Raw genomic sequence first — 20329 nt, forward strand, 5'->3', positions numbered from 1 at the left:
ATGAGCTTAGTTCATATATTTCAAACCCTACATTTTCCACAATCCCAAGAGGAAAAGTGGAGGAAAGCCAGGTAGGGAAGTCATTTTGGAGTTCCCACATCTGCTTTAATAAGGGCAGCCCTACTCTAGCAAATATTGAGCCTCCCAATAGGACTTTACAGCTAAATATTTGAAAACCATTCCACAAGGTGATTTCTATTATATCTTCCATTTCTAACACAGTGTGGCTCCGAGTAAAATTCACAGGCAGTGACTTAGTATAATAGGAATTATTCAGGCTTGGGAGCAAAGATGGACCTAAATTTGGATCTTGACTATAACATACACAGTGACGGTGGGCAAGATGCACAACAGAATTCTTGGATGCGTGGATAGCTAGCAAGATAGAGATATGCCATTCTTGTTTACATTAAATGGAGTAGCATGTGGGCAATCCCTGAGATCAAGGAGAGTTTTCAATAACGGCTAACTCATTCCTATTCTCTCCTTTCCATTTTCCAAAGGGAAAGCCTGTTCAATAATAACATCAAATATTTATACAGTATTTTAACCATTTTTACACATGCATTGTCTCATTTGACTCACATGGTTCTCCAGTGCAAGTCTACATTAATTTCCTCCTTTTTAAAGTGAGGAAACCAGCTTAGTGGTCTGCTCAAGTTCATTTAGCTAATAAATGGCAGCCTTGAGGTTTGAACCTGGGCTCTGCAATGCTGAATCCGTGCTAGCTCCCCCGGACTAATAAGGCAGCTCTGAATGAGTCATACATATTCAGTTTCATCTATCATCCTCACTTCTTCTGGTTCAACTCATCCATGTGACTCCTGTAAAATGAAATTGGCAATTGTTTATGGCACCGGTGGTGGGTTGCTATGTCAGCTCATCTACTGAGGCAGCCATTGTGAAATAACGTGTGCGGTGACCCCTCAGTGTGAAGTCTAGCACCTATGTCATACTTGTCATTGTTCAGCACTAATATCTGTCCCGCTACTCCTTAAGTACACTTTCCAAGTACTCACTTCAAGGTGTTTTCTCTCAAAGCAGTTCAACTTCCAGGTTTGGGAAAAATGCAGACTGATAAGCATGGCTTTCCATGTGTAAGCACAATACTTCATTTTTATTCCAGGTGAAATATTATTGAGAATAAAAACATTCCAAATGATTTGCATGAATCAGCTGTTAGTATCTGTTAAAGGATGCTGTCTGCATAATTACTGTTGATTTTGTTATAATCAACCAAATTCCATAGAACATCTAACCCAATTCTGCCATTTCCTGTAATTTCTGCCTATGGGACAGTAACTGTTTTTTAGGTGAAAAACAGAATAAGCAATGGGGCCCTGCTTACTGTAATGATATTTTTATTGCAAGTTTGCTGGGAATATAGTTCTTACAGTCTCTTTGAACTTACCCCCAGTAACATTAATTTCCCTCACCCTTCTTACTCTCTATTCTTTCTCGGACCACTCCTACAAAAACAACAAAGAGATAAAAACGATAAAAACAAGGCAAACAACAGCAGCACATACTCACAAGTCTAGCTGGCAAATGAATGAGGGTGAAATATGACCTATTACATTTTATACTGTGCTTTTCATTGACGCCTCTCTTCCTTGCATACCCCACATCTGGTCCTAAGTCAAATCCTGTCATCTTAATCTTAAAAAGATATCCAGAATTTGATCCTGTTCCACCATCTCCTGTTCACTGACCATATCCACTGTCATTGATTATTCCAATGGCCTTCTAACTGACTTTTCTACATTTTCTGTCAACAGAGTCTCGTGGCAATACAACAGATGAGGTGATTTTTAGTTAATGGAAACCAGATACCATCCTTTTGCTCTGAACCCTGCAATGACTGCCTGTCTCCCTCAGTCAAATAGCCAAAATCTTTGCAATGCCCTAAGAATTCTTGTGAATTTTGGCCCTTTGTTACTCTTTTTGCTACTCTCCCGGTGTTCCTTCTCTTCTAAACACACTGATTTCCTTGTTCCACAAACACATACCTGGCCTCAGACACCTCCTGCCTACGGTCTTTGCACATTCATTGTCTTTACTTGGAAAACCCATCTCTGAGATCTCAGTGGGACTCTATTCCTCCTCTCCCACAGGGCTTTAATCAAATGTTACCATTCCAGTGAGGCTTTCTATAACCCCTCTAAGATTTCTCTTGATGTTCCTTATCCCTTTTTCTTGTTTTATTTTTGTTCTGAGTCCTCACTACCACCAACATACTACATATTTTGTCCATGAATCCTGTATAATTTCTGCCTCTCACCTCTAGAAGATAAATTCCACAAAGACAGGACTGTATCTTATATTGTTCACTACTTTATCCCTAACACCTAAGCCAGTACCTGGTGCTTGGTAGGTAAATATCAGGTATTTGTTGAATGAGCAGCTTTTCCCACCATTCACTTTACAGATTGAGCCCTGATCAGTACAAAGAGGCCAGGTCTCTCTGTAATGCATACCCTTCAGTATCTAGAGTTTGATCACATGACTTCTGAAAATATCAGCTGTGTGACTTTGCACACACCATTCAGCTTTACACACCATTCAGCTTTTTAGTAAAATGAAAACATTCATATGGAAGTCATCTAGTAACTGTCCAATTTAAATGAGACACTGTGTAGGATAATTATTTTAAAATTTTGATATGAGTATTTATGTTGTTATCATTGTATAAAGTTTTATTGCATTAGCTATTCATGATAATTTTCTATTTTTATATTTTATATATATAAAATATATTTTATTTTATATATTTTCTATTTTTATTTTTAATTTTTTAATGTTTTTATTTATTTTTTTGAGAGAGAGAACTCAAGCAGGGGAAGGGCAGAGAGAGTGGGAGACACAGAATCTGAAGGAGGCTCCAGGATCTGAGCTGTCAGCACAGAGCCCAAGGTGGAGCTCGAACCCACAAACATTGAGACCATGACCTGAGCCAAAGTTGGATGCTTAACTGACTGAGCTACCCCGGCATCCCTATGATAATTTTCTGATACAGTGGTAAGGGTGATCCCCAAAAGCATGGAAAGACTTTTGATATGGGGTCAGGTTTGTTTTTTGGTTTTGGCTTTTTAGGAGTTACTTTTTACTAATCTTATTGATTTTAATGAACTTTTTTTTTCTTCCATTACTCCTCCTACCCACCTCTTACTGCACTCAGTAACAATTTACTTCCAGGTTTCAGCCAAAAAAGTTACTTCCTCCACAATATCTTCCCTGTCTTCCGCACAGATTAAATTGGATTTATATTTTATGTGTTTATATAGGATATAAGACTTTATCATTCTAAATTTCATAAATGCAAAAAAATTATTCAGTGTATATCTTCTCTAAGTACCACAAGGAAATGAACTAGATGTTTTGTTCCCATTCTATTTCCAGCATGCGGCACAATATATAATGTAGTAAGTTTGTTTGGCTAAGCAATAATGCATTTTTAGAAAAATTTCAATGTCAGTGATATATCTCAACTTTGAATCCTTATAATACATTTCACCTCTCCATAAGGGCATTATTTTTTCCTCTTATTAGACTTTTTGTTTATACAGCTTATCTCCTTGATTCTTATCGTCTAGATGTTTATCACCTTCATGTTATCCCCCATATATTTAGCAAGAGTCTACTAAAATAATATTTTGAGTATACTATGTATGATAGGCAATTCTAATTTGTTTAATTTTTTATATTTTTGTTTCATGTTGCATGTAGTAATTCATGTGGTATACCTACCCCGATCTATGTGTAGTTTCTCTAATATGAATCTCCATTTTATAGAAAAGGAATCTAAGTTACAGGAAAGTCAGATATCTTGCCACAGAAGTAGGAAATGCAGGGCCAGAATTTTAAGTAAAATGGTGAATTTCCAGAACTTATATTCTGCCAGAAACATAGAGAAATGAGTTAGAAAGTTCCCCAGATGCTGAAGAAATAAGTATTTAGTGGTATGGAAAAATATAACTTCATTGATAATTTTGATATAGTTGTTACTAATGATTAGACTGCCCACTGAATATGATGAAAGTCTTGACACTCAGTAAATTCTAGAAAAAAAAAAACTTTTTAAAAATAAATAATGCTTTGGTTTTAGTACATAGGTTATCAGAACTATATGTACTCTCTCCACCACACACACACACACACACACACACACACACACACACACATTCACAGATGTTTGTGTGGGTTTTTCACCCTGTTGACTAAAACTCACATATGTGTATGTGGGTGTATGAAAAAGAAAAATACAGGGTGTCTGGGTGGCTCAGTCAGTTAAGCATCAACTTCAGTTCGTGGATCATGAGTTCGAGCCCACATTGGGCTCTGTGCTGACAGCTCAGAGCCTGGAGCCTGCTTTGGATTATGTGTTTCCTTCTCCCTGCCCCTCTCCGGTCCGGGCTCTGTCTCTCTCTCCTTCAAAAGTAAATAAACCTTAAAAAAATTAAAGAAAAAAAAAGAAAAAGAAAAATGCAGCCCCAGGGTCACTTTGAAACAGAATGACATAGTTTGTGAGGTACAGTAAAATAAAACAAAATATAATAAAATAAATGTGCTATGTTCCACTTTGAGAAGCCACCTAAAGAGGAAAAGTATTGTATCTTTCTTCAGCTGTAAGAGATTCTGTGTGTGTATCGACTGTCCTGCCAGCTACATCCTGGCCCCTCTATTCTTGCCCTCCATGTTTGACAGCAGCCGATGAGCAGAATGGAAGTTTATAATGAATCTGTCTGCACGAGAATTGCAGTGCTCTTTGCTACTGTTATTGCAGCCAAGGTCTAGACTTCCTGGCTGTGAGCTGGCTTCTTCAGTTTGATTGTCCAAAGAATGCCAACACACATCCACAGAGAAGGTAGAATGGCCAGATACAGAGAGGATGACAAAGCTTTATTAGTTTTGCTTCTCTCAGAAGAAAAAGGGAATGGTTCAGCAGCTTCTCAAGAAGAAAGTGCCTGTGAAGGAAATCAAAACCAATCCAGATAAACTTATAGATGTTTAGGAAAAATAAATTTGGAATTGTTTTTAGAAAAAGATAAAGATTTAAAAGAGAAGGCTCAAATGGGGCGCCTGGGTGGCTCAGTCGGTTAAGTGTCTGACTTCAGCTCAGGTCATGATCTCACGGTTCGTGGGTTTGAGCCCCGCGTCATGCTCTGTGCTGACAGCTCAGAGCCTGGGGCCTGCTTCAGATTCTGTGTCTTCCTCTCTCTCTCTGCCCCTCCTATGCTCACACTATGTCAATCTCTCTCAAAAAAAATAAACATTAAAAAAAATTTTTTAGAAAAATAACAGAGAAGGCTCGAAGATGTTTTGTCCCCCACATACATTCAGCATATCTGATGAAGAATAAAGAAGTATTTGATGTGGAAAAGTTATCTATACCTGAATATGGCTTATCTCTTGGTCTTGCTGTGGCACCACAGGTAAGATTTCTTCACAAAATGCAGGAAAAAAAAAAACACCAAAGAATTGTTAGTTAAGATAACAAAGTAGTTGTGCCAACAACTTCCTCCCTCACCAGTGACGAAGTGGAAGAATGTAGAGCTCACTTCATTGAGAAAATGTCCATCATTCAGAAAGGGGGTAAAGGACTAGAAGGGTAAAAGTACAGACTGGCTAATGGTATTAGGGACAAAGAGGAAGAATCGAAAGTAGATGAGGAAGAAATGGAAGAGCAACTGGGAAAAGCAAAAGGTTGTCAACCTTCATCCGTTGCTAACATTGACAAGACAGAGAAGATCAAGGAAGATCCTATGCAGTTCCCGGACAGAGATGAGGAGGAGGAAGAGATATGATGCTGATTTCTTCAAGGTGAAATGGCACAATGTTTGGGTTGGACCTTAAAGAGCATGAAGCAGCACAGAAGAAAGCAGCTTCTAAATCCAGTGTCAAGGAAAGAGTGGCCAAGTTTGCAGAAGCAAGTTGTAATGACGAGAAAATTATATATTTATATATACATAAATGATTATATAAAGTTAAAGATTATAAAAAGTTACACAAATGTATTTGTTTATTCAATGTACATTCACTTACATTATTTCCTGGGGAACTTACATGTGTAAATGACTTAGTTCACAATAGCTTCTTAACTCTGTGTGTAGTGTCTGCCATGTATCTCAAGAGAGTTGTTAAATTTCTATAGTCAAAAACGTAAATGCAGCATGAAGAGTCTGTATTTCATAGAAATATGGAGCTGGAAAGAACTTTAAAATATAGGTGGTCTCTTCTCAGCTCAGAGAATGGAGGCACAGAAAGGTTAAGGGACCTCGCCAGCATGACACAGAGCACTGATTCCCAGAGGAGTGTTCGGACCATGTTACTTCTCCATTAATTCTCCTGTGAATCATTTTACAGCCTGAAGACTCCCTGTGCAATAAAAGTTTATTAGCCATGTGTCAGGAACTTTGCTAGGTGCTGGAGTTACAGCGATTTATGAGACATAGCCTGTGCCCTAAAGGACATCACAGTCTAATGGTAAAGGTAGGCACAAAACATGCTACAGAATCTAATAAGTGAAATGCATACAGAAGAGAAACACATAGCCCAGCCTAGCGGGGTCACAGCAGAGATATTAGAGTGACCTCCAATCTGAGTCTTTAAATGATAAGTGGGAGTAGAATTTTTCCAGGCAGGTTGTGGAGACAGGGGTAGGAAAAGGTCCATGCATAGGAAAGGATTAGCTAGGAGATACACATAAGAAAAAGCAGTGTGCTATGTTGGAAAGAGGGTGAGGTATAGACAAAATATAAGCATTTCATTGCTGCTGGAGTATGAAAGGTGAAGAGGAAGTTAGCAGGCAGTAAGTCTGCATGAGTAGGTCCAAACCTTGAAATGCCTAGGAGGCCATATTTAGAAAATGTGGAGTGATTGGAGAATTTTCAATAGGAGTGTCATGTTGGGTTTGTATTTATGGGACCTTGGTCCCGGCATGCTCTAAGTAGTCAAGGAAAGCAGAGAGATTAGCTAGGAAGTTGGTACACTAATTCAGTTTTGAGATTTCAGAGACATAAATTAGGGCAGAGAAATTGAGATGCGGGCAGAGGAGACAGATGTAGAGAGATATAGATAGATAGGAATTGTGAAAGGTTTCTTACATAATGAGAGTTTCTAGAAGAGCAAGTTTTGATCTTCAAACTGACCCCAAAGGAGAGAGAAAGTAGGCTTTCTTATAGTTCACCAAGATGTAGGGTAGAAGGGGACACTGGGCAAGAGCAGGAAAGCTGTTCACAACCAAACATTAAACATGGAGCCACACCCTTGATTTACAAATGGATTGCCTTGCCTTCAGTGGCCAAGCATTCCATGATAAATAAATAAGATAAAAGGCTAGAAATGGCAGAGCTAAGGTGTTTATGGTCTTTAAGCTTAAACTATTCACACATAGATTCCAGTGACCAGGAGTCGCAAAACCAGGAAATCAAGGTGGCAAAGGGGCAAGCCATCTAGGGCTCAAGAAAGATTTCCATTTCAGAGGGGCAGTGGAGCACTCAACCCAGAAACTAAACCACGAAGGTACAAATCCAGCCAAAGGAAGAAACATAAGAAGGTAAGATCCGAATGCCAAACCTGCTGCTGATCAGAGGTTCACAAGTCCTCAGGAATTTGGCCAGACTAAGCCTGCAGGTGAAGGTTATTATCGACTGCATCTGGGAGATGCCAGAGTCATGTCACATTTTCAAGAGCTTGCAGCCTAGTTAGTCGAGAGGGAAAGAATTCCTGTGAGTCATACACGGCACACCTTACCTGTAGAAGACAACCAAGGCCATGATCGGAATGAAGACCAGAATGATCAAAGTTCAAATTTTAAGACCTCATGCCAAGTTTATAAACCTACATGTTCTATCCTTTTGGTTAATCCAAAGAGGAAAGAGGAGAGATTTTTCAGTTCTTTAGGACAAGCAGCCTGTCTAAGAAGGCTTGAGAAGAAGATAAAGATTCTCACTGGGTTTTGTGACTGACTACCTGGATGCAGTTGAAATTTTGCTATTCAAAGAGAGCTGAGATAATCACACAAGTAGAATTTAGTCTTCTGTTAAATTCTTTACTTCTTTTTTTTCAGAAGTCACAACCTGATCCATTAAGCTCCTGCTTTCATTTAGTGGTTCTCTCTCTAAGCTGACATCCCATAACACAGGGATATTTTCCAAATATATTTATGCCATCAGTTGAAAAGAATTCCCACCATTAACACACTGTCAAAGACATCATCACCGAAACTGCTAAGTGTTTATACAGAGTCATGGAATCTCAGCAGTTTATTCGAGAGCCTATTGTGCACATTCGTGCCTCAAATATCTCAGCCTTAAGTGGGTCCTTATTAACAGTAGATCTAATAATGCTACTATATTCTGGAGGGAAAAATGAAGGCTGATTAGGCTGGCTTTTCAGTAATGGAGAACCAGTGTCATAATAGAAGGCAGAGGAGTTTGAAAACATGACAAAATTTTCTGAAAGCTGGATGATATATAAAACATTTGATTTATCATCTCTGAACAGCCAAGAGTAGGAACTTCTAAATAGGGTGTTTTGAAACTCTCCTTTTTTAGCACAGTGGTTAAAATCATAGGCATTGGAGCCAGAAAGCTTGGGTTCAAATCCTGGTTCTGGCACTTTCCTGATCTGTCACTCATCCATAAAAACAATAGGAATTAATAGCTGGACTTACCTCACAAGGTGGTGGGGAAGAAATCAACATTCACAAGATGCTTAGAGCAGAGCTCAGATTATAACAGCATTGTACAAACAACATTAGATGAGCACAGGGTATTATTTTTCTTGGGAGTTGATTCTGATAGGTCATTCCCTCACCTTTCTGTCTGAGGACTGATAATTAGAGTGTCAGACATTTCACTGTTTACTCATGTGCTCAAATCATGGCAAAAGCTATACTGTGAGTACAATAAATCCTCTCAATTGTTGCCACATTACTGTAGTTTTAATTCTTCAGTTAATTCTCTAAATTGGCTCAAATTCTCTATCATCCTTGTCATTTTCACCTAATTCCATAATTAATTCTTGATGGGATTTGGTTCCCAATGCTATTTGAGTTCTAAAACAGTCAGGGATTGGAAAGCAGCAGGGTAATTGCCTTGACAGCGTTTTGCTTGGTTTTGTGAACCTTGTTTTGGATATATTCTAGAAAGAAGGATCCAAGATTTGTGGAATTCAAAATCTCATCTTGGCAGCAATAGCATTTGACTTTGCACAGATTGTTAAAGAGGTGAGGTACTTTGCTCAGCAGGTGAGAAAATTATTTCTGTTAGCCATTATGACTGTCATGATTTGGGGAAGCAATTCAGAAAACCACTTTTATAATACTGAAAGGTTTCCTTGACTTTCACTAAAAGAATGGGGGAGCATTAGCAAAATTAATTTAGTCAAAGCAAAGCGATAACCAATGTAATCATCATTTTGCAGATGCATTATTCATTCAGTCATTAATTCAACAATTATTTATTGGGTGTTTTCTGTGTGTCTCTTACTGTTTTGGTATCACAATAAAATGGTGAATAAAACCTGGGACTGGCATCCATATGCCATAGTCTAATAAATTTTAGAAATGTGGCTTTGAATATTAATTCTAAGTATCTACGAGTATAATTGAGAAAGCATTTTTCTTGCTATTACCTCTAATCAGTCCCAGTATTCTTGTGTACACAATAAAACAAATGTACTTGGATTACATTTTAAACTCAGAAGTTTAGAAATAAAGATGATTCTGGGAGAAACTTCCTCAACCACTGGATATATCCCTGTGGTTAATTGTTCAGTCTCAGTGCCATGTGTAAGAGGGATCATTATTTCACTCAGTGGTTCATAACTGTTCTAGACTGTAAGATCTTACAGGGACCATTTTTATTGGTCTTCATATTCCCAGTGCCTAGAAGAACATCTGGAATAATGGTTCTTAGTTCTGGCATTTTTCATTCTTTCATCTTTTATATAGCCATATTAATATGGTTGTCTGGACTTACTGTGGGCCTACTAATGAAGAATCTTCCAAGGTATGGACATGTCTATTTTAAAATAGCCAAGAGAGGTTTCAGATGCTCAGTTAGGCTTGAGGGTTGGGTCCCACCAGTATAGAACTATTAACTGAATGAATGAGTGAGTGAGTGAGTGAACGAATGAAAAATGTCATCACAAATGTGTACAGAAATCATGTTACATATTTCGTTGATATGTACACCCAAATTTTAAACTTTCCTGCAACAGAATTGAAAGTGATTTAAATAAACAACTGTCCATGCCAGTCTTCCATTCGCAATTATCCAATTTGTCAATACCATATATGTCTTACGTCCATTAACTTCTGTATTTCCAAAGGAGAGCTGTACCCATTAGAGACTAGAAAGCTTTCGCTAGGCTGACTCACAAATTAGAGGGAAGGTTCACAAGATGTGAACTAGTTGATTTTTCAGGCGAGCAGGGTGAGTAAGGAGAAAAGTCATTCAAATACCTGGGACCTGAAGGTCCAAATCTTCCTAGAAGTCAGAGATGCTAAGAGTGAAGAGCAGCTGGTGTTCAGCAAGCAGCCCACAAGTTGCAAGGGAAAGTAATGACTCAAGGCAAGTACCTGCACTAATATTTTGTCCCAGAGTCCTCTTTCAGTATCTAGTAACTTTCCACAGGAAAGTTAACACTTAAATATAGGATCTTAAGGAAGAGCTAGTAACGTTATGAATTCTGTTAGATTTACACAAATCTTAAATGAAGTCATGATTCCTTTGCACACTTTTGCACATTTAGGATATGCCTAGAATGTGTTTTTCTTTAAATGCTAGTAATACTGAGAAAACATATGGATAAGAATAAGCTTTGCCAACAATTTTAAGCTCTGAATAATTGCAGTGCAAGAAGTGATTAATTACTAAGTGTTTTAATACTAATTCAATTAACTCCATTCATTTTCCTCACCACACTGTCTTTAATTAGTTGATTTGCCATTAAAAACAGCACATTTGTGACAAGAATTGTACAGGAAAAGAAAAGGAACATGCTGTCATTTGAATTCAAATGCTAATTTACAACCAGAGCCTAGGGAAAGAAATACATTTTGTTTACAAAAAAATCAAAAAGGAAGAAAGACAAACAAAAAACTCACTGCTAGGCAATAGTAAACATATATTCATCTAACTATAAATATCTTCTATAATATAAAGCTTTTAGAATGAATTGTCAGTTAGGAACAACATTTCAGGAATTGGTTCTACAATTCAATCAAATTTAATATAATTTTAATGTTTTTCAAAAGCATTTTTTCTTCCAATGTTTTTACTGCAGAATACAAACATGTTAATCTAATTGCTTGTGACACCACTAATTCCCAAGATTGGATCATTTGATTTTCAGGATAGGTGAGAATCAGATTTCTAGCAGAAAGAACCATCATTATATTGGAACTTAATTGAATACTTGACCTCAACCTGATCTGCAAAGTTATTAATGGGCTAGCATTTATGTAAATTGATATTGCTTTATCATCTTCTTCTTTCCATTTATGTAAAGGGCATTGTGCATAGAATGCCTGGAAGGATGAGTTACATTAAATAATAACAAGGAATATTTTATTCATTTATAGCTTACCTTTCTGGATTACAGATCGTTTAGTATCATAGCAAGTATGCTTTCTCTATTATAACATTCTCAATGCAGCAGCATGTTCATTAAATACCATTGTTAAAGCATATGACATTGTTTTGTAATCTCTGTAGATAGATGCCATTTTAGTGGTGTAAATGTGAGTTGTTATGTGGTAAAAGAGAAATGACACAGAAGCCAGTATTTATTCAGAAAGGTGGAAATGGCAGACATCATTTTCCAATCTGATTTTAATCAAGAAATTAAAATAGTATCTAGTCGTATTTGAAAAGTACTATATCAACAGGATAACACCTGTTGGTCTGTCACTTTGGCTTGCAATTGTGGTATTAAAATGTTTTCATTAAGAATTTATATTTTCATAAAGGACAAAACATAATAGTAAAACACCAATTGACAGCAGTTTATTTCAATTAACATAAGCAATATCAACAATATTTAACTTCAAAAACAGATATAAAAACACGTTCACTTAAAAATTGTTAGTCTTTGAAAACATTCCTCAAAGAAAAACTGTTATCAGCTCTTATAATTCTACTTGTTTTCTAGGGACAAGATTAAAGGCTATAGCACCAAGATACTTCAGAAGAAGGGGTCTTGCGAAGATTTAATCACTATTCCACCTGGTTCCCTCTATGTGCTGAAAATTGATACTTAGTTTATGGCCTAGCAAAGATGAAGTTTGGAGATGAGTGATAAATTTGATTTTATCACTTGATTTTATCACCTGTCCCACTTCTTTTCTAAATGTTTTTAATGCTTATCTATTTTTGAGAGAGAGAAAGAGCATGAGCAGGGGAGGGGCTGAGAGAGAGAGAGAGAGAGAGAGACATACTACCTGAAGCAGGCCCCAGGCTCTGAACTGTCAGCACAGAGCTTGACACAGGCTAGAACTCACAAGCTGTGAGATCATGACCTGAGCCAAAGTCGGACCCTTAACTGACTGAGCCACCCAGGTGCCCCTCCTCTCCCACTTTTTGTAGCCCCTTTTTTCTCCTTCCTTCTTTTCTGATTTCAACATGCCACATGTCGTTATAGTCCTTGCTTTCCAAGGCACCAACCACCGTAGCTTGCAAGGCCTGATGCAATCCATTTCCCACAATGGGAATAGAGTTGAATTTGCCAGGATCTGCTTCGGGCCTAGAGTGAGTATTGAGACAAGATAGGGTAATGTGTCAATGACAATTGGGGTGGGCGTGCTGGCAATGCCAGCAACAGTTTTATACGAGAAATCACTCACTCCTAACCCCCATGATAATTCATTGAACCTGAATCCACCACTGTTGAATTTAGATCCTACATAGTGGTCAAAGGACCATCCGTGGGAAAGTTAAAACAACAATGACACTCCATTTGGCATTATGAGAATTACATTTGCCTCATGGATCTCTGTAATATATAGCATAGTGGTTTACAGGGAAAACTTTGGAACCAGACATATCTGAATCTGACTACCAGCTTCAATGCTTATTAACTATGTAAACTTGGGCAAAAACACAAAGCGATTAAACCTCCGGTTTCTCATGGAAGCATAATAGTACTTTTCAGAGAGGACTGTAGAATAGATTCCATTAAATAATGGCTATTCGGCACTTAACACACCATCATGCCCATGGTAAATGTTCAGTAAATGTTAGCTATTTGTTATTATTATTATTATTATTATTAGAGTCATCAACGATGGTGAGCAATAACAGTGTTCATCAAGCAGCCTCCCACATCTCCAGCTTCCACTGCAATTTGTTGGGACCATGTGATTACTACTGGCAAATGAAATGTGAGGGACAATGGTGTGCATCACCTCCAGACTGAGGCAATTAAGAGGTAGTGTGCTTCCTTCACCTCTCTCTCATTCCCTGCTACTGTGACCTTGGAGACTACATATTCCAGATAATATAGCTACAAGGTAGAATAGTTCCAGCAATTTAGATTGAACTTTATATGAGTGGGAAATAAATCACAGACATAGACATGCTAGGGCTATTTTATTTTATTTTGTTTTAATTTACCATAACATAGCCTAGACCAAACTATCAAATACAGGTATTTTGAGATAAAGATGATAAATCTAATTGCCCCCATTTTATAGTAGGAGATACTAAGGCTCAAAGATTTAAAACAATTTCCCTAAGCTTCCAAAGATAATTAGTGATGTTACCAGGATTCGCTTTCAAATGTTTCCATCCTGTGGAATGTTTACTATAATCTAGAGAACTCGGATTATGATCACCATAATAAAAGAACATTTATGATGAAGATCTGAATCTATGCAAAGCCTCTCAGTCAGCCAGCATAGCATTAACAATCTCTAGACTTACCCTCACCAAAGTAGGTGCTTATAGAATAAGAATAGCACTGTATATTAAACTCTAGTATTCATTGTAAGAAAGGTATTTTTATTATAGTAGGTGTCACTTGATGGTAGGTTAATTATTAAAATATCATCTGCTTCACTGGAAAAAAGAAATCCTTGGATTGATTTTCCAGGCATCTAGTGTTTCACAGGCTCAGCTTGTCACCTTGAAATTTCAGAGATGTTGAACATAGATCACTCTTTTCCCTCTAGAAATACAATTCAGTAATTCAGGGCAAATAAACTAAAATTTGCTTATCTTATTCCTAGGAAAATTGTGGCTTTTGGAATCCTCACTCTTTCTTTGACCTCAAATGGATTTAATCGCCATTATAAAACTAATAAATTAAACTGAGTGCCAAAATTGTTACTGAGTTGACTGATATCATTGATGTGTCATCGCTGTTCCCCACCCTCCCCCACCAAACTCCCTTCCTAATTTGCCAGGTGGAACAAACACGATCAGGCTTACATCTTGCCTATTATTTCAAGGAAATTACTTGCATTCTGAATACTTTCCACTGTTAATAGGTTTTCTTTTTTTTTTAGACAAATTGGTATTCATTATGTTTCCTTTGGAAAAAAAAATGCATTCAAGTTTCTTAAAGTTCCAAAAAAACACCTTTAGCTGGTTTTATTTTCTTTCTCAATATGTACTCAGAGCCCATTCTAACAGAGTTCATACAAAAGCATTTGCTTTTTTGTGCCAATTCTAAAGAGCAATAATGTTTTGAAAGAGAAAACTTTGCTTTTAACAATTTCAGCTGAGTTTTTAACAGTTTTTGAGTAAATGAATTATACAATGCACACTGGATATTTCAACAGACCTAGGATCTAGTTTTAGTTCTTCCAGTAACTAGCTATTTGAAAATAGAAAACTCGCTTACTCGTATTGAGCTTTAATTTAAAATCCAGTGGTGTGGGAAGACAAAGCTCTCTAAGGTCACTTCCATCTCTACCTCTGCACACCGATGTATATACATGGTGCTTTCAATTTAATCTCACCTGGATTTGTGCAATATATTCCTAGCTAATCCTCTGTAGTTAATCTTTTATCCACCACCCACCAAACATTTCTCTTCCCTGTAGTCACTCATTGTTCGATAGCTTCATAAAGTTACAATTTCCATATGATAAAAGTTCTCCACAGTAATTGTGTAATTCAACAATTGTTAGTAAATTCATAGAGTATTTTGCAATCACCACAATTTAGAATGTTTCTATAAACCCCCAATCTCTCTTGTACCTGTGTATGTTTAGTCCTGACTCTCACTAACAATGTGAGACAATGGCTGATCTGCTATGCGTCATTACAAATTTGCATTTTCTGGGCATTTCACCAAATTCAGTTATACGATATGCAGTCTTTTGTGTTTGGCTTCTTCCCTTCGCATAATAGTTTAAGTTTCTACCATATTATAGTATGTATCAGTAGTTCATTCCTTTTTATTGATAAATAGCATTACTTTATAGGGATACTACCACATTTTGTCTATCCATATACCAGATGGTGGAAATTTGGATTGTTTCCAAATTTTGGCTATTATGAATAATGTTGCTATGAACATTTGTGTACACATTGTTTTGGGAGCATAGGTTTTCTTTTCTTCGGGGAAGATTATTAGGTGTGGAATAGCTGGATCTTATGGAAATAGTAACTACTTAAGAAATTGCCAACTGGTTTTACTAAGGGTTGCATCATTTTACATTCTAAGCAGCAATGTACAAAAGATTCAGTTCTTCCGCATCCTGTTCAAATCTTGGTATTGTCTCTCTTTTTGGTGATAGTCATTGTAGTTGGTGTGTGGTGGTACCTCACTGTGGTTTCAATTTGTGTCTCTCTAATAGCTGATATTGTTGAGCATTTTCATGTGCTTACTAGCTTTCAATAGTGAAGTCTTGAGTGAAATGTCCATTCAAAATTTTGCCTATTTCAATCAGGTGGATGGTCTACTTATGATTAAATTGAGAGAGTTCTTTATATATTGTGGATACAAACCTTTTACAGTTATATGACTTATAGATATTTTCTTTTAGTTTGTGCATTTTCTTACTGGTATATTTGAGGCACAAAAGTTTTTAGTTTTGAAGAAGTCCAATTTGTAGAATTTTTCTCTTACCATGGTCATATCTTAGGATTCACTGAGCAACCTAAGGTCACAAAGATTATCCTACATTTTCTTTTAGAAGTTTTATAGTTTCAGCTCTTACATTCAGGTATCCAATCAATTTTGAGTTAATGTTTCGCATATGGTGTGAGTTAAGGATCTAAGTTTCTCTCCTCCTTTTTCTCCTTCTCTCTTCCCCTCCTCCTCCTTTCCTTCCTCCTCCTCCTTCTTTTTGCATAGAGATTTGCAATTGTCTCAGCATCATTTGGACTCACAATTGTGTTTCATTATTCTCTATACCTATCTTTGTGCCAGTATATTACCTTGATTACTGTGCTTTTATATAGTATGCCTTGAGATCAGATAGTGCACATTCTCCAGCTTTCTTCTCTTTCAGAAGAGTTATGACTGCTCTTAGTTCTCTGAATTTCCATATAAAGTTTAGTTATCAATTTCCATTTGAAGAGACTACTGGGATTTTTAAAGAGAATGCATGGAATTTATAGATCAATCTGAAAAGAATCATCTTTTAACAAATATTGAGTCTTCCAGTCCAGGAAATGAAATGCCTTTTCATTTATTTTAAATCATCTTTAATTTCTCTCAGTGATGTGTTGTAGTTTTCAGTGCATCTTGCATTTTATCTTCTATTATAACTAAGAGTTTTATTATTTTTGATGCTATTATAACAAGAACTGTTTTGCTTATCTACCTCAAGTTTTTCAGTGCTAGTGTATAGCAAGAAATTTATAGGAACCATCCTTATCCCCATGGATTCTTTAGGATTTTTTTTCAGAACATCAATATCATATAAACATTTTACTTCTCCTTTTCCAATATGAATCTCTCTGTCTCTCTCCCTCTCACTCTCTGTTATTGCCTTATCACACTGATTAGAACCTTAATTAACAATGTTCAGTAACATTGACAAACCAGACATCTTCCCTTTATTCCAAATATTAGAAAAAACATATTGTCTTTCAACAATAATTTTGATGTTACCTGTGAAGATGCCCTGTAACAAGTTGAGTAAGTGCTCTTCTGTTCCAATTTTGAGGGGAGTTTTTATCATAAATGAGTGTTGCAATTTTTAAAATGTTCTTTCTGCAACTATTGAGATAATCATGTTGATTTTTGTCCTTTATTCTACTAATAAGGTGTATAATATACATGGATTTTGGGTTATTCAACCAACCTTGCGTTCCTGGAATAAGCTTCACTTGGCTGTGGCATCTAATCCTTCCGTAGATTGCTGGACTTGGTGTGATAACTCTTGATATGGAATTTTTGTGCATATATTCATAATGAATATTAGTATGTAGTATTCTTTTCTTGTGAACTTTTAGTTATCAGGCTAACACCTGAGTCATAGTTTTGAGTTAGGTAGTGTGCCCTTCTTCTGTAAGAGTTCTTGAAAGATTGTCATTTATTCTTTAAATATCTGAATAGAATTTTCCAGTGCAACCATCTGGGCCCGGGCTTTTCTTTGAGGGAGATTTTTAATTAGTTATTCAATCTGTTGTTGAATCCCACTAACAGATTTTTAGTTTCAGTTACTGTACTTTTCCTTTCTTAAATTTTAATTTAGTTCTTAATTTTAATTTATAATTCTTTTTTTTTTACCATATCTATTTTTGATTTATTGTTGTCATGCTTTCCTTTAAATCCTGAAATATGCTTTTCTTTAGTTCTTTGAACACATTTATATTTGCCTTTAGGTCTTTGTCTGCCAAGTGCAACATCTGAGATCCCCTCAGTGACAGTTTGTATTGACTGTTTTTTTCTGGTCCAGGCCACACATCTTTGTTTCTTTGCATATCTCAACATTTTTTGTTGGAAACTGGACATTTTAGATAAGGTAGTTGTAACAACTCTGATTTTTTGTGGGGTTTTTTCCCCCACAAGGACTGTTGGTGGTTTTTGTTTGTGATTTCATTTCATTTCTTTTCTTATCTTCATTTAATAGTTTCTTGGACTAAATCTATGAAATCTGTCTCCTCTTCAGTTTGTAGTTATTGATATCTTTGCTCAGTTCATTTTTATTATTCTTGGTTTTTCTTTTAATTTATTTCTTAAAATACACCCAGTGTTAGCATACTTTAGTCATCAACTAATAATTGGACAGAAGTTATGCTCACCCACGTCAAGTCGGTAAGATTTTGGTGTGCTGCATATGAGATATATCTGCATATGTGGAAAAGTTCATTAAAATTCAGATCATTATCACAACTACTCTAGATTTTACTTTCCACTGAGCCCTTTTTAGTTTTCTATGTGCATGTGAGCATCTTCAGATTTGGTCAGAAGTGTGGTTGGTAGGTCTTTTCTTTCTCAGACTCAGTCAAGCCTCAAGCATGTTCCTATATACTTGGTTCAACGATTACCACATTGGGCCAATAGAACCCTTGGTTTTCCCTGTGATTAAGAGTGGGCATCACCACCACTATGAACTGAAATAGTGCCTTTTGATGGCAGCAGAAGCTATTTTTCCTCATGTCTTGCCATGCTTTGGTAGAACTTTTATATCTACTGTCTTGTGGGGGTGTGGATGGGTAGGAAACAGCCTTGAGCCAGAATATCACAGAGTCCCACTCTTCTGGTGAGAAGTTCAGAAGTTTTTTTTGGTTTTTTTGTTTTTTGTTTTTTTAAACAAAATACTTCTCATACTATTTTATGCCTTTGGTTTTATTAATTTCCAAATCACTGAAAAGATTTATTTTTTGCTTTATTTCTGTGTGTGTGTGTGTGTGTGTGTGTGTGTGTGTTATTTTTGCAAAATATGGGGGAGGATTTGCCTACCTTTCTACCCAATTGTAGTCTGAAGCCACTTAATTTTGTTATATATATATTTTTTCTATATATTTATATTTATTTATATATTCATGTTTCTCTGCTTAAAACACATTAGTGGCCTCCCCTTTTCCTTAAGATAATACCTTTCACAATCTTAATATTTAGTACCCCATCAATTGCATCTCTATGGCAATATTTCACTCCATGCGTCCCCTTCTCCCTATGGTCTACCACAGCGGCTTTATTTGATGCTCTGTGTCCCTCCTGCCATATTGCCTTCATAGTTGGTGTTTCCTGCCTGGAGCACCTTCTCCCCCTTTCCCCCACTCCAAAGCTAACTCTTTTTTCCCTCAGATTTTACCTCAGACATCATTTTATTATCTTTCCAGCTAGATTAATTGTCCTATTAAAAATTCTTAAGCAGCAAATAATTCTAAACCTTAGTATTTACCGCATTATTTTCTCTTTATTTATTGCAGGCTGAGAAATAATCTGTTTTGCTTTCCATCATATTCTCGGTGCCTGACAGGATGCCTGGCATTCATTAAAATAAACAGCTGAAGGATCATTTTCTTAAACATTTGTTAAATATGGGGTCTGATTATCCTGAGCTGGTAAATAAAGTTTGACATATAATTTCTTTACATCCACTATGAACCAGACACCTTGGCAGGCATGTAGAATACAAACATGAATTAGATGCGTTAACATCACTTTTGCACATATTAATTCGAATGGGCATTTTCTGCTTTAACTTTATTCCAGTAAAAATACTATCCCTTGAACTAGGCCAGGTAATATTTCTCTCCACAATTGAATGTGACATAGGCAAAGCAGTTTATGCAAAATATCATTGGACACAATGAATTAATGTTTTGAAGTTAAATTTTAATGTTTCACTGATTTCTGTATTTAACGTATAAAATTGTTTCTCTTTCCAGGTTGTAAAAGAGATAGAAGTATGAGAAAATTATACTAGTTTTATAAAGTAAATATTTAAATAACATTATGCTAAAGGTAATGCAATCAATGACAGAAGTCCACAGGTAAAATTTTCTCATAAAATTGTACTTTACCTGACTTATATGTGAGCAACATAGAAACAGCTGATTTTATAATGTTTTTGCTGTCAGAAGAAAAAGAAGTAGAGAAGCAGAAGGTAGAAGAGAAAGGGCAGAAAGAAATGGGAGGGAATGAAGAAAAAGAATTGTTGTACGCGTAGACACTATGGAAAAGTATCCTGTGGTTCCCGCCTGCTCATTGCTGTGTCATTTTCCGTGTCTTCCTGGAAACAGTATGTTCCTCTGCCATTGGCAGCCCTGGCCACGTGATCTGCTGTAACCAAAGGATTATAACCAGAAGTGATGTATATCCAGAGCATGTTTTGCCAGTTCTTTTGTCTTTCTCCTTTGCCACAAGAATCGCACGTTTTGGAAAGGGGCCTTTCCATTAGCCTGAATCCTAA

The 20329-nt window shown here is 36.5% G+C and overlaps 1 pseudogene; it reads left to right on the forward strand.

Moving 5' to 3' along the window:
• Positions 1-291: 291 nt before the first annotated feature.
• On the forward strand, positions 292-19829 carry LOC109269550 (probable ATP-dependent RNA helicase DDX10; annotated as a pseudogene).
• The last annotated feature ends 500 nt before the right edge of the window (positions 19830-20329 follow it).

The sequence above is a fragment of the Panthera pardus genome, unplaced genomic scaffold, assembly GCF_024362965.1.
Source record: "Panthera pardus isolate Hobbes unplaced genomic scaffold, ASM2436296v1 HiC_scaffold_13, whole genome shotgun sequence".
Lineage (NCBI taxonomy): Eukaryota > Metazoa > Chordata > Mammalia > Carnivora > Felidae > Panthera > Panthera pardus.